General features: G+C 39.0%; 1 pseudogene; it reads left to right on the top strand.

Moving 5' to 3' along the window:
* Nucleotides 1–2,697: 2,697 nt before the first annotated feature.
* Nucleotides 2,698–3,432, top strand: LOC105884314 (ATP synthase peripheral stalk subunit OSCP, mitochondrial pseudogene; annotated as a pseudogene).
* Nucleotides 3,433–14,049: the final 10,617 nt, after the last annotated feature.

Here is a 14,049-nt window from a genome sequence, read left to right as displayed (position 1 = left end):
GCTCATAAGAATACAGTACTCAGGGTAGAGTTCTGTACTGGAGGTATAGCACAATAATCATCAGTGCATATTTGGTAATTACATCTATGAATATGGGTGAGATTGCCCAGGAAGAGTGTGATAAGTGAGAGAGGAGTGCCAAGAATGAAACTCTCAAGGGTAATCTATGGTGAAAAAAAAAGAGTAATCTAGGGAGGATTGGCAGCAAAAGAGGAGAGATGAGTTACAATTTTAAATGGGATGATCAGAAAAGGAGACCATCTTTCCCATCTGCCTGTCTTTTTATTTTAACTTTTCTATATCCTTACAGTCTAGATGTATCTTTTTGTCAACAGCATTTTATTATTTTTTCTAGCAATCTTAGCCTTTAACTTGAACATTGAGTCCATTTGCATTTATTGCAGTCATTGAAACACTGGATTTTTTAAATCTTATGTTGTGCTTTGTATTTATTCTGCCTTTTAAATTGAATTTTGTTTTGTCTTCTTTCTTTACATTATTTCCTCTCATTTTAATTTTTTTTCTTTTACTAGTTTAGAAGCTATACCCTCTATTCTTATTTTTGTCAATTATAATGAACTTTTATAATAACATGCATAATTAACTTATCACAGTCTAAAGTTAATCAATATCTTTACCGTGTCCCAGATATCTTTTTCACAGTATTTGTTAATTGTTTATTTATCTAGAGAAACTCTCCTCAGCCCCATATTCATAGCTCAGGAACACAGGTCAGTGACAAATGTCTATGTAAATCAACCCAAAGAAATTCTTTTATATTCCAAAATCACTTTGCACTTTGAAAGATGCCAGCCTTCCTCATCTCCTCAAAATCTTTCATAGAATCATAATGTCTGTAGAAATCTGCATATGCCTTCTTTCTTGGTTCAGCCACACCAAACTTATACAAAGCTGCAACCTCCAGGGATACAATGAATGCTCTGATTATGTGAAACTGCAGACGCTTGGCCAGGAGGCCACACATCTGAGGTTTTGTCAAAAACCTACTGGAAGCCATTGTAGTTACTGTCTTGATGGGCATGCCAACCTCAACACGTCCTTCCTGGCTGATGGAGAAATTAACTTCCCCCAGATAATATGAATACAAGAACCCTAGAACACTAACTTTAGCAAGCCCTAAAATGACTCAGAAACGGTTGTTTTTTTATATGTTTTAGTTCTGGCTTCTGCTTCTTTTTTACCCCACAAAAATGGCATTTCGATTTTCCAAAAAAATTTAGACATTCTTTGCTCATCATTTATTCTTTCATCTCTGAGTTTCCATTTCTTTCTGTCTAAATTACATCCTTTAGGATTTCCTTTAGTAAGGGTCTATTGATGAAAACATCTGTCAGTTTTTTATGTACAAATATATTTTTTTTTACTATTTTTAAAAGATATAAAGCTTTCTGGTTTCTCTTCAGAATGAACAAATATTTCACCTTTTACGGAAGATTAAAATTTTATTTAGATAAGATATTTTTTAATTTTTAAAAACTTTATATTACATAAAGCCAAAATGAAACTAAATGCATGTTAGCCAACTTCATTCACAAACATTAGTCAAAATATATACATTTAAAAAGACACAAACAAGCTTTAGGGGCCGGGCACGGGCACGGTGGCTCTAGCCTGTAATCCTAGCACTCTGGGAGGCCGAGGCGGGCGGATTGCTCGAGGTCAGGAGTTCAAAACCAGCCTGAGCAAGAGCAAGACCCCGTCTCTACTATAAATAGAAAGAAATTAATTGGCCAACTAATATATATATATAAAATTAGCCGGGCGTGGTGGCGCATGCCTGTAGTCCCAGCTACTCAGGAGGCTGAGGCAGTAGGATTGCTTGAGCCCAGGAGTTTGAGGTTGCTGTGAGCTAGGCTGACGCCACGGCACTCACTCTAGCCTGGGCAAGAAAGCGAGACTCTGTCTCAAAAAAAAAAAAAAAAAAAAGCTTTGGGGAAGGATCTTCTTCCTAAAATGTGTTTTATCATAATTTCCAAATGAATTGCAGGTGATCTAAAAAATAAGCCAATCAGTGAGGAAACTCCAAGACACATTAAAAGGGCTCAAGTTGGGAGAGAAATGCTTGCTGAAAATGAGAGACATCTGTGGAGTAGATAAGATTTTTTTTTAAAAAAGATATTTGTGCTAGGCATAACATTATGGGCCAATAGTTATTTGTGCTCAGCACATTGAAGACATTACATTGTCATTTGTTTTCTAGTTGCTGTTGAGAAATGAACTTCATTTATTTGAAGATAATTTCTCTGTTTTCTTTGTTTGCTTTTAATATGTATTTTCCTGTCTATATGTAGAGTATGGACACTGAAATACGTATGGAATACACTTCTTTTTGTTGATATTTTCTTGGAATTTATTGAGTAACTTGAACCTCAAGGATGTTGTCTTTCTTTAGTTCTTGAAATTTTTAGTTTATTTTCTCTTCTGACATTGCTGCTTCTCTATTCTTTCTCTCCTCTCCTGAAACTCCAGTTAGATATATAACATTAATAGTAACACATGATACTTAGAGCTAACACCTTCATGGCATTTACTATGTGCCAGGCACTGTGGTAAATGATTGACATTAATTAATTTAATCCTTATAACAACCTCATGAAGTAGGTACTATTATTTTCCCCACCTTACAAATAAGGAACATGAGACAAATAAAAAGTTAATCAAGTAACCTGGGAGAAGATGGCGGCTCCGTCAGTGTCAGGGCTCTCCCGGCAGGTGCAATGCCTCAGTACCTCTGTGGTCAGGCCATTTGCCAAGCTTGTAAGGCCACCTGTTCAGATATACGGTGTTGAAGGTCGCTACGCCACTGCTCTTTATTCTGCTGCATAGAAACAGAATAAGCTGGAACAAGTAGAAAGGGAGCTGTTGAGAGTATCACAACTCCTGAAGGAACCCAAAATGGCTGCTTCTATTTTGAATCCCTAAAATAGAATTGAAAAGTTCCGTTAAAGTGAAAAGCCTCAATGACATCATGGCAAAAGAGAGGTTTTTCTCCCCTCAAGTCCAACCTGATTAATTTGCTTGCTGAAAATGGTCGCTTAAACAATACCCAAGGAGTCATTTCTGCCTTTTCTACCATAGTGAGTGTCCACCGTAGAGAAGTGCCCTGCACAGTGACCACTGCACCTCCTTTAGAAGAAGCCACTCTCTCTGAATTAAAAACAGTCCTGAAAAGCTTCCTAAGTCAAGGCCAAGTATTGAAATTGGAGGTTAAGACTGATCTGTCAATTATGGGTGGAATGATTGTTCGTATTGGAGAGAAATTTGTTGACATGTCTGCAAAAACCAAGATTCAGAAGCTGAGTGCTATGCAGGAGATTATCTCAAAGTGTTGATTTTCTGTCATCAGTGAAAATTCTTAAACTTGAAGCAACAATAAAATGCTTCCAGAACAGGCAAAAAAAAAAAAAAAAAAAAAGTTAATCACTTGCCAAAGATCACAGAAATAGATACTAAGTGGTAGAACCAGGACATGAATCCAAGTAATCTGATTCCAGAGTCCCAACCACAATGCTATGAAACCTCATTGGTTTTTGTTACTCCTCAGAGTTAAATCCCTTCAAGGCTTAACTTTTTTTTGTTTTGTGTGTGTGTGTTTTTTTCTTTTCTTCTTTTTCTTTTCGGCTCTGTATGAGTTAATGGGTCACTTCACATAGCTCTGGTTGTCAACTGAATTTGACACCTTAGCGATCAGTTTGCAGTAGACACAACAAATGTATTCATAAGAGAGAAGTCTTTGATGTAATTACACAGGTGCTGCTGCACTTTCATTAACCACTCTGTCAAAAAGAATATAATCCTAATAAATTCTAGATATCCATTTCTCCAGTCCGGACTTTTGGGAGCTGAGTTCAGGATTATTTTGGGAATGTATGTCCTGTTTTGGTTCTTCAAATACTGGCTTTGTTGACTTTCAAGGAGTGGTATGAATGCTATATTTAATTTGCTTATCACTTTAATGTTGTAAATATTGTTTAAGACTGCTAGTTTACTCAGACTACGCAACTTTAACTATAATACTCATTGAAACTGCTTCAAACCTAAGTGGGAAACCCATGGCTTGTTTTGTTTTTATGTTTATAACTTTCTCTTATCATAGAATTAATACATATTTATTAGAGAAAAATTTAAAAACCCTATTATATTACCTATAAAAGTAACCACTGTTAACATCTTAGTATTAATTTGATCCTTATAATCATTTTTAGGCATTTTATATATAAGATATATTCTTTCATACACATTGTTTTATAGCATTAGCATTTTCCAATGTCACCCTTGCCTTTTATCTCATTTAATGGATATATTACAGTTTATTAAAGCCAACTCCTTATATTTAGACATTAGGTTTCTTTCCCAGTTTTCATAATTATAAACAGTACCATGATGAATAACATTGTTTATACGAGCACTAATCACACTCATGAGAGCTCCACACCCATGACCTAATCACCTCCCAGAAGCCCCACCTCCTAATATCATTGTCTTGGGGGTGAGGAGTTCAACATATGGATTTTGGGGAGACATAAACATGCAGATCATAATATCATGAATATGTTTGTTAAATGGCAAAAGGGAATTAAAATTGCAGATGGCTTCTTTGCCACCTTGGGGTAACAAAGGTCTTAAATGGGATGAAAAAAGCACAAACCATAAAAGAAAGAAATGGTGAATTCAATTTCATCAAAATTTATAACTTCTGCTTTTTGAAAAACATTGTTAAGTCAATGAAAAGGCAACCCACAAACCAGGAGAAAATAGTCACAATCCACATATCTGACAAAAGATTTGTCTCCAGAATACTTAGAGAATCCTTATAATTCAATGTCATTAAAACATTGGCAAAAGATTTGAACAGATGTTTTGCAAAAGAAGATAGTCATTAGGCCAATAAGCACATTAAAGGTATACAACATCTGAACTGGGCATAGTGGCTCATGCCTGTAATCCCAGCGACTTGGGAGGTTGAGGTGGGAGGATTGCTTGAGCTCAGAAGTTCAGAACTGTTGAGATGTTGGCTCATAAATTATTACTTTATTGTATTGCCCAATATTGGTATATTATAAACAGAAATTATTTCAGGAGTTTTGCAGGGCTTTGCCCTGAAGGAATATGTGAATGTGTTAGTTTGCATATCACAGGTTGTTTCACCTCAGGAGGGTGGCTCAAAGGTCCTGTAGTGGCTGCATTTCAAGATGGCTGCTGTGATTTCAAACCTGTGGTTTTCTCCTGCTTTGAACAACAAAGCAGGTCTGCATGGAGCCACAGGATAAGAGCCAAACAAAGAGTGCCCAGCCTAAGAAACAGACACCTGTGGCTACAAGCAATTAGCCCAAAGAGCCAATTTCCTGCTTACTCCTGACTATCTGTCTCAATCCACAATAACTAGATAAAGAACTATGGAGCCACTATATGTCTGTGTTACCCCTCTGTTAAATGATAGCTATCTCTTAGAACTTAGAAGTTTGTCTTTGAAAGATTTTGTAATTGTTTGTTCACATAGATAGAGTTGATAAGGGAATCTTTAGAAGCCCTTTGAAAAACTTTTAACCCAAAATGAACTACCTGTTATTATGTAAACTAGTTACCCCTGACAACTGAACTACCTGTTGTTATGTAAACCTGTTACCACTGGCAACTGATATCTGTAGTTATAAATACCTATGTGAAACTCCACTCCTGACCTCATAAATGACGGGGATATTGTGGGGTCCCCTGAGTACCCTCACTTTCCTATTTCTTTATATAAATCTATAAAACTATACCTTCAACCCTGTGTATTCTTTTATTTCCATTATTTTATATATTCTATTATTTTCTTGTCCTTTGCGACAACCCCTGCCTAAGGGACCTAATTTTTGTGGGGAGAAGTAGCTAATCTCCCTGCACAGGACAAGCCTGGGCAACATAGAGAGACTCTGACTCTACAAAAATAAATAAATAGGAAAAATTAGTCAGGTGTGGTGGCACACACCTGTAGTCCCAGCTACTGCTGGGGAGCCTAAAGCAGGGGATGGCTTGAGCCCAGGAGTTTGCGGCTACAGTAGGCTATGATCATGCCACTCTAGCCAAAAAAGGTGTGCAACATCCATCATCATAAAAGAAATGTAACCACAATGAGATACCACTTCAGACTCATTAGAATAACTACATTTTAAAAAGACTGATAATCCCAAGCATTAGAGAAGATGTGGACCAACTAGAACTCTAATATACAAAGATGGATGAGAGTTTCTTATAAAGTTAAACATATATTTACCATATGACTCATCAATTTCAATCCTATGTGTTTACCTAATGAAAAGCTATGTCCACACAAAAGACCTATACAGAAATGTTTATAGCACCTTTATTCATAACAGCACAAAATTGGAAACAACCCAAATGTTCATCAACTGATGAATAGACAAATGGATAGTGATGTATTCACACAATAGAATAGTGCTGAGCAATAAAAAAAATGAACTACAAATGTTTATAAAAACATGAATGAATGTAAAATACCTTATGCTGAGTGATAGAAGCCAGACACAAAAGAGTGTATATTTTATGATTCCATTCATGTAAAATTGTAAACAAGAGAAATCTAATCTGTGGTGACATTAAACAGATTAGTGGTTGCCTGGGACTAGGGCTGGTGGGCAGGGAAACTGCCTACAAAGAGGACTGACGGATGTTCAAGTAAAACATATTCAAGTAATAGTGAGATACCATTTTATATTTATCACCTAAACAAAGATTTAAAAGAATAATACAGTGCCCAGTGTTGATTTCTTTCTTACACTGTTAATGGTAATTTATGTTGATACACTCTTCCTCAAACACAATTTGACAAATTATATAAGGAATCTTTAAAAAGTACATTTTCTCTGATATCAAATTTCCATCTCTTGGAATTTATTCTAAGGTGATATTCAAACACACATGCATATATGTATGCATGAGATCATTTATTAAAGAGTGAGAATTGGAAACAATTTAAAGACTCGGCAATAGGACAATGGGTTAACAAATTGTGATATATCTATTTAATGAAATAATAGACAACTCTTTAAAATAATCCTTTAGAGTATCTCATGACATGGGGAAAAATCTCAAAATTCATTATAAGGTGACAAAAACTTTATAATCCATACTATGATCCCAATTTCCATATGATCCCACCATGCAACAGATATATATGCATACAATGTGACAGAAAGTATAACATTTGCTGTGTCAATAGTTATTATATTTGGGTGGTGGGATTGTGGGTTATATTTATCTTTTCTGTATTTTCCAAATTTTCTGAAATCAATATGTATTACTTTTATAAAATGAAAATTAAAACCACAAAGAGATATCATCTCTACCAGTCAGCATAGGTATATTTAAAAAGAGAAAAAACAACAAACATTGGTGCGGATGCAGAGAAATGGGAACTCACCATTGGTGGGAATGTAAATTGGCTCTTTAGAAAACAATACGGAGATTTCTCAAAGAACAAAAAATAGAACTATCATTCAATCCAGCAACTCCACTACTGAGTATCTACCCAAAGGAAAAGAAATCATTATGTTAAAAAGATACCTTTGGATGGGTGCGGTGGCTCATGCCTGTAATCCTAGCACTCTGGAAGGCCGAGGCAGGCGGATTGCTCGAAGCCAGGAGTTTGAAACCAGCCTAAGGGAGACTCTGTCTCTACTATAAGTAGAAAGAAATTAATTGGCCAACTAATACATATATAGAAAAAATTAGCCGGGCATGGTGGCGCATGCCTGTAGTCCCAGCTACTCGGGAGGCTGAGGCAGCAGGATTGCTTGAGCCCAGGAGTTTGAGGTTAATGTGAGCTAGGCTGATGCCACGGCACTCTAGCCAGAGCAACAGAGTGAGACTCTGCCTCAAAAATAAAATAAAATAAAACGCATTTTGAAAAACTAAATGCAGTTTAATTAGTTTCAAATGGCATAGAGGTATATCCAATGCTGGCTACATTTTCTTCATTGAGCACAAAAGGTAATTGCATATAAAAATACTTTTGCAGAATCAGATTTTTAAAAAACTAAAAACCAGTATGTTCATTTATCAAACATAAATAGGCTAACTCAGGCTACTTTCAATGTGGTAGATGAATTATTTTAGATATTAACTAGCAATCCTTCCTCATTTTTTCTTACAGGAACACTCTCAATGGTCCTGAGTCCATTGACCTAGAAATCTAGAGTCAATGAGTAGGAGTAGGAAGACCCTCCTCCATAGTTTCTGGAGGCTTCTCTGCAGCATTGAGGAAGTCTGATATTTCCAGTCCTCTATTGGAAATGGCAGAAACAGAGAGAGTGTCAGTGTGTCAGGCAGGGGTGAAGAACTTCCAAAGGCTGAGATGTAGACTGCCAAATTAGAACAAGAGGAGGAATTAGCCACATCTTAGCCACTCAGTGGGATCAGGTAGCCAGATAGGATCCATATCAGGAAAGGGAACTTACATATCTCCTGAGCCCAGAGAAGCACTCAGGATGAGTACACCAGTGACAAGACCCATCGCAGGAACTGAGTCAAGAGTAGGAGTCTGACCCTCCTCGTTGCTATTGAGGGACAGTCATTGCCTAAGTACCACTCAATCCAAGGAAGGAAAGAGGAAAGAAAACAGATCACCAGTAGTTGGAATGTGACTAAATTATAGACCTGAATAGATTGAGGGATCCCCAAACTGGAAGAAATTTACTTCAAATTGAGTAGATCAGTTTTTCACCATTGACTGAAATGAAAGTTGTATTAGAGAACAACTTGCTTTATAGAGGAATAAAGTAAGTTTATATCTTTTCACACTTGAGTTTATTATTGTGAAATTTATATACTAAAATCAAACAATGGCAGTAGATTTATCCTAAGTTACTCTTCCTAATATATTTGCATTGTCAAGAAAAAAAAAAGAACTGAGTGGATAGAGTTGTGCTTTACCTAAAGGATAATTATGTGACTAGTGATGGAATATTATTTAAGCTCTGACCTAACTATATCCCCTATACTCTTGTTTCAATTTTTAAATCACCTGTAATGGAAAAGTAATTGCAAATTACTAATTATGTTCATTTACCCATTTTCCTACCTCCCATCCCCCTGCCATTCTTAGTCTTAGAATCCTAAGTTCAAGAGAGACATCAGAGTGAATTCAACTTCCCACATTAAAACAAACTCTAACTTCCTAAAGAATTCATGCCAATCAGCTGGTAAGGCAATACTTAATGTACAAGGTACAACAGAACTCATTCCAGGGAGTTTTAGCAGAACAGAAATTTATGAAGAATATGAAATAGCTCACAGAATCTTCAGGAGGGTCTAGAGAACCAGATTTGGAAGCCATACAGGCAAGAACAAGGTCCAAATTACAATGCTGGATCACTCACTTGGAAACCCTACTGTCACCACGATTGGGTATAGGATCCATGGGACACTACAGCCAGAGCAACCATATTGCTGCTTCCAAAAATTGGATGTCTCTGCCAGCTCACCAGGGTGGTTTCCACATTGGTAACGTGTTGGTTCCAAATTCCAATCTCATGTTGGCTTCCAGTTGGCAGAACCCTAGGGATATGTGCATGCTAACATCCAGGGAAGCTGTGGAAAAAGGGTTTCTGAGATTTGGAAGATGGCGGATGAGAAACACTGCCAGACAGAGTGTCTCTGCAGAAAAGACAGATTCTAGCAGAAATTAGAAGAAAGAAACAAGCAGACAAGCATACATTGGACAACAGTTGGAAGGAGGGGTACTTGAGACCGTGGGAGACTCTAGGGGAGGAGGTTGCATAGGAGAACTGGAAGCAGAGACCTCCCGAGTAGCCTGGAGACCAGCAGCAAGGGTAGGTGGAGCTGTTAACTCTCCCCTCCCTAACATCTCAGACTGTTGGTGGGCTCCCCAGCAGTTGGAGAGACCTGTGGACACCAGCCCAGAGATGGCCACCACCAGTGAGCAGTAAGCCTGTAGCGGACGCAGTACCAGGCTCCCAACTCCCTTAGGGCACCTTCCTGTGCACAGACCTGAACCGCATGGCAGGTGACATATTGCCTCATTCTCCTCCCTTGTCCCTATCTGCAGCTGCCAGGAAAGACAATATAGCCACCAGCCGGAGGCACCTCCAGGGAATGGGACCTTCCCTTCTGGAGCCCTACAGCTGACTGAGGAGTACTCAACGGTGAGCTCCCTACCTGCCAGCCCTGCCAGCCCTGCCAGGTGCTGCCAGGTGCTCCTGATCCCAGGAGAATGGGGCAGACCCTGAGGCTGAGAAACATAAACCCAGCTTGGGCTCCCTATGTGTGAATTGGGACTGGCACTCCTCTCCCTGGTGGGGATATAATATGAACTCTGGGGCCCAGAGGTCAGACCTGCAGACGAGATCCCATGCACCAAGGTCTCGCATTGACCGGGGCACAGAAGGGATATACATGAACAGCCTACTGAGGTGTGTGTGCCTCCAGGGACAGATCAGCATCCTAGAGGGCAACCCTCTTCCCAAAGGGAGGCAGTGCACTCAGCCCAGGTGGCGTTCCTATGCAGGGAACCTCCCCGCCGGCATCACAGCCAGGGGAGGCCCGGTGGCGTGAGGTCTGGCCTGCTGGCAGAGGCCCAGGAGTAGCCGTGGAGTTGGGGAGGGTAGAAAGCAGTGAGGCCCGCTCCAGACTGCGGGTCTCAGACAGTCTCACTCCCACATGCAGACTTTGTGACTGAGCAGGGCCATTCCAGCCCCTCCTTGACAGCTTTTCCCGGAAGTAGAAAACAGAACTTTGGCCCCTGCTAAAGGCATTTGTGGTGCCTGAGGGCAGGCTTACCCAACCCAGCTCCACCCAGACTCATTCCCAGACCAGCCTTCACTAAGGTAGAGAATAAGGACACACCTGGAGTCCGAGGGCCCCACCGACCACCTTAGGCAGTAGAGTACCTCTCCAGAGGAACAAGAACTGAATACAAGACCCAAAAACAACAGTGTAGCCTGTTCCTCCAAGCAAGCACCACCTACTGACAGGGAGGACATCCTGCATACCCTTTTCATGGTACCTACTGACTCATCATACAGGGTGTGGTCGAATCTCACCCACAAACACCACCTACTGGCTCAGAGACTAAACAGGGCGTGTCATTATTCAAACAAAAACCTAAAGGCAAGAAGCAACAACTGATCCAGATGGGAAGAAATCAGTGAATGACTCTGGAAATATGAAGAACCAAATGGAAAGCACATCCCCAATGAGGAGCACCAGCCCCTTAGAAATGGACACGAATCAAAATCAGACCACTAAAATGACATAAGAGAAATTTCTAACATGGATTGTAAGAAAATTCAATGACTTGCAAGAACAACTGGATAACCAACACAAAGAAAACGCAAAAAGATTCCAGGACCTGGAACAAAATTTCAATAAAGAAATTGAAACAATGAAGAAAAGCCTAACCAAACTCCTAGAAATGAAGAATCAATTCAGGGAACTACAAAACACACTGGAAAGCCTCAAGAACAGGGTAGATCAAACAGAAGAAAGAATCTCAGAGATTGAAGATAACACCTTCCAATTAAATAAATCAGTCACAGAGATAGAGCAGAGAAACAAGAGAAAAAAACAAAGACTATAAGAGATGTGGGATTATGTGAAGAAACCTAATGTGAGGGTCATAGGGTTACCAGAAGGGGAAGAAGAAAACACTCAAGGGTTGGACAAGCTATTTGAAGATACAATAGAGGAAAATGTCCCAGGCCTTGCTAAAAATCTCCAGATACAAGTTCAAGAAGCTCAAAGGACCCCAGGGAGATTCAATGCAAACACGAAGATGTCACGACATGCAGTCATCAGACTGACCAAAATATCAACTAAAGTGGCCCTTCTACAAGCTGTAAGATGAAAGAAGCAAGTAACATACAAAGGAAAGCCAATCCGAATAACACCAGACTTCTCTACTGAAACTTTACAAGCAAGGAGAGACTGGGGCCCCATTCTCACTCTTCTGAAACAGAATAATGCCCAGCCCAGAATCTTATTCCCTGCAAAGCTAAGTTTTGTATATGAAGGAGAAATCAAGACATTCTCAGATAAGCAAAGACTGAGGGAATTCACCAAGACAAAATCAGCCCTTCAAGAAGTACTCAAGGCCGGGCGCTGTGGCTCACGCCTGTAATCCTAGCTCTTGGGAGGCCGAGGCGGGCGGATTGCTCAAGGTCAGGAGTTCAAAACCAGCCTGAGCAAGAGCGAGACCCCGTCTCTACTATAAACAGAAAGAAATTAATTGGCCAACTGATATATATATAAAAAAAATTAGCCGGGCATAGTGGCGCATGCCTGTAGTCCCAGCTACTCGGGAGGCTGAGGCAGAAGGATCACTCAAGCCCAGGAGTTTGAGGTTGCTGTGAGCTAGGCTGACGCCACGGCACTCACTCTAGCCTGGACAACAAAGTGAGACTCTGTCTCAAAAAAAAAAAAAAAAAAAAAAAAAAGAAGTACTCAAAACAGTGTTACCCACAGATCAGCACAATAAACACTCACAAATGGAAATCTACTCAAAGCTAAAGATCACATCCCAGATATTATAATGGCTCAAGAGAGAAAACAAAGCAACAAAGTTGAACCCAACATAATGAACAGAAATCTGCCCCACCTATCAGTTATCTCAATAAATGTGAATGGCTTGAACTCCCCACTCAAGAGACATAGGCTGGACGAATGGATAAAAAAAACACAAGCCAAGTATCTGCTGTCTTCACGAAGCACATCTAACCGGCAAGGATGGAGTTAGACTAAAGGTAAAGGGGTGGAGAACAATATTTCAAGCAAAGCAGAAGACAAAAGAAAGCTGACGTGGCAGTGCTGATTACAGATAACTTAGCTTTTAAATCAACAAAAGTAATAAAAGACAAATAAGGTCACTATATAATGGTGAAGGGTACAGTTCAACAAGAAGAAATAACAATTCTAAATATATATGTACCCAACCTTGGTGCACCCAGATTCATAAATCAAACTCTACTGGATCTAAACAAATGGATAAACAACAAACAACACCATAATAGTGGGAGATTTTAACACCCCATTGACAACACAGGAAATATCCTCCAAACAGAAAATCAACAAAGAAATAACAGACTTAAACAGAACTCTAGAACAAATGAAGCTGACTGACATTTACAGGACATCCTACCCCAAAACCACTTAATATACATTCTTCTCATCAGCTCATGGGTCATTCTCTAAGATTGACCATATCCTAGAACACAAAGCATATCTCAAACAATTTTAAAAAATAGAAATTATGCTATGTATCTTTTCAGACCACAATGGAATAAATGTAGAAATTAATCCTAACAGGAGTTCTCATTTCCACACAAAGTCATGGAAACTAAACAACCTTCTGCTGAATAATCACTTCATAAATGAGGAAATCAAGATGGAAATCAAAAGATTCTTTGAACTAAACAACAAAGGTGACACAAGTTATCAAAACTTGTGGGACACAGCTAATGCAGTCCTGAGAGGAAAGTTTATTTCCATAAATGCCTATATCCAACAGTCAAAAGGATCACAAATAGACAACCTAATGAATCATCTCAAAGAGCTGGAAAAAGAAGAACAGAGTGACCCCAAACCCAGCAGAAGAGATGAAATCATTAAGATCAAATCAGAACTAAATGAAATTGACAACCAGAAAACCATACAGAAGATTAATAAAACAAAAAGTTGGTTCTTTGAAAAATAAACACAATTGACACACCATTGGCTAGACTAATGAAAAGCAGAAAAGAAAATTCTCTAATAAGCTCCATCAGGAACAATAAAGAAGATATTACAACCGATGTCACGGTGATACAAGATATGATTTATGAATACTACCAAAACCTCTATGAACACAAACTGGAAAAGTGGAGGAAATGGACAATTTCTTAGAAACACACAGCTTCCCTAGGCTCAACCAGGAAGAAATAGAATTCCTGAACAGAATAATATCAAGTACTGAAATTGAAACAGCAATAAAAAACCTTCCTAAAAAGAAAAGTCCTGGCCGGGCGCGGTGGC

Source organism: Microcebus murinus, chromosome 3, assembly GCF_040939455.1.
Source record: "Microcebus murinus isolate Inina chromosome 3, M.murinus_Inina_mat1.0, whole genome shotgun sequence".
Lineage (NCBI taxonomy): Eukaryota > Metazoa > Chordata > Mammalia > Primates > Cheirogaleidae > Microcebus > Microcebus murinus.
This window is presented reverse-complemented; position numbering and strand designations above follow the sequence as displayed.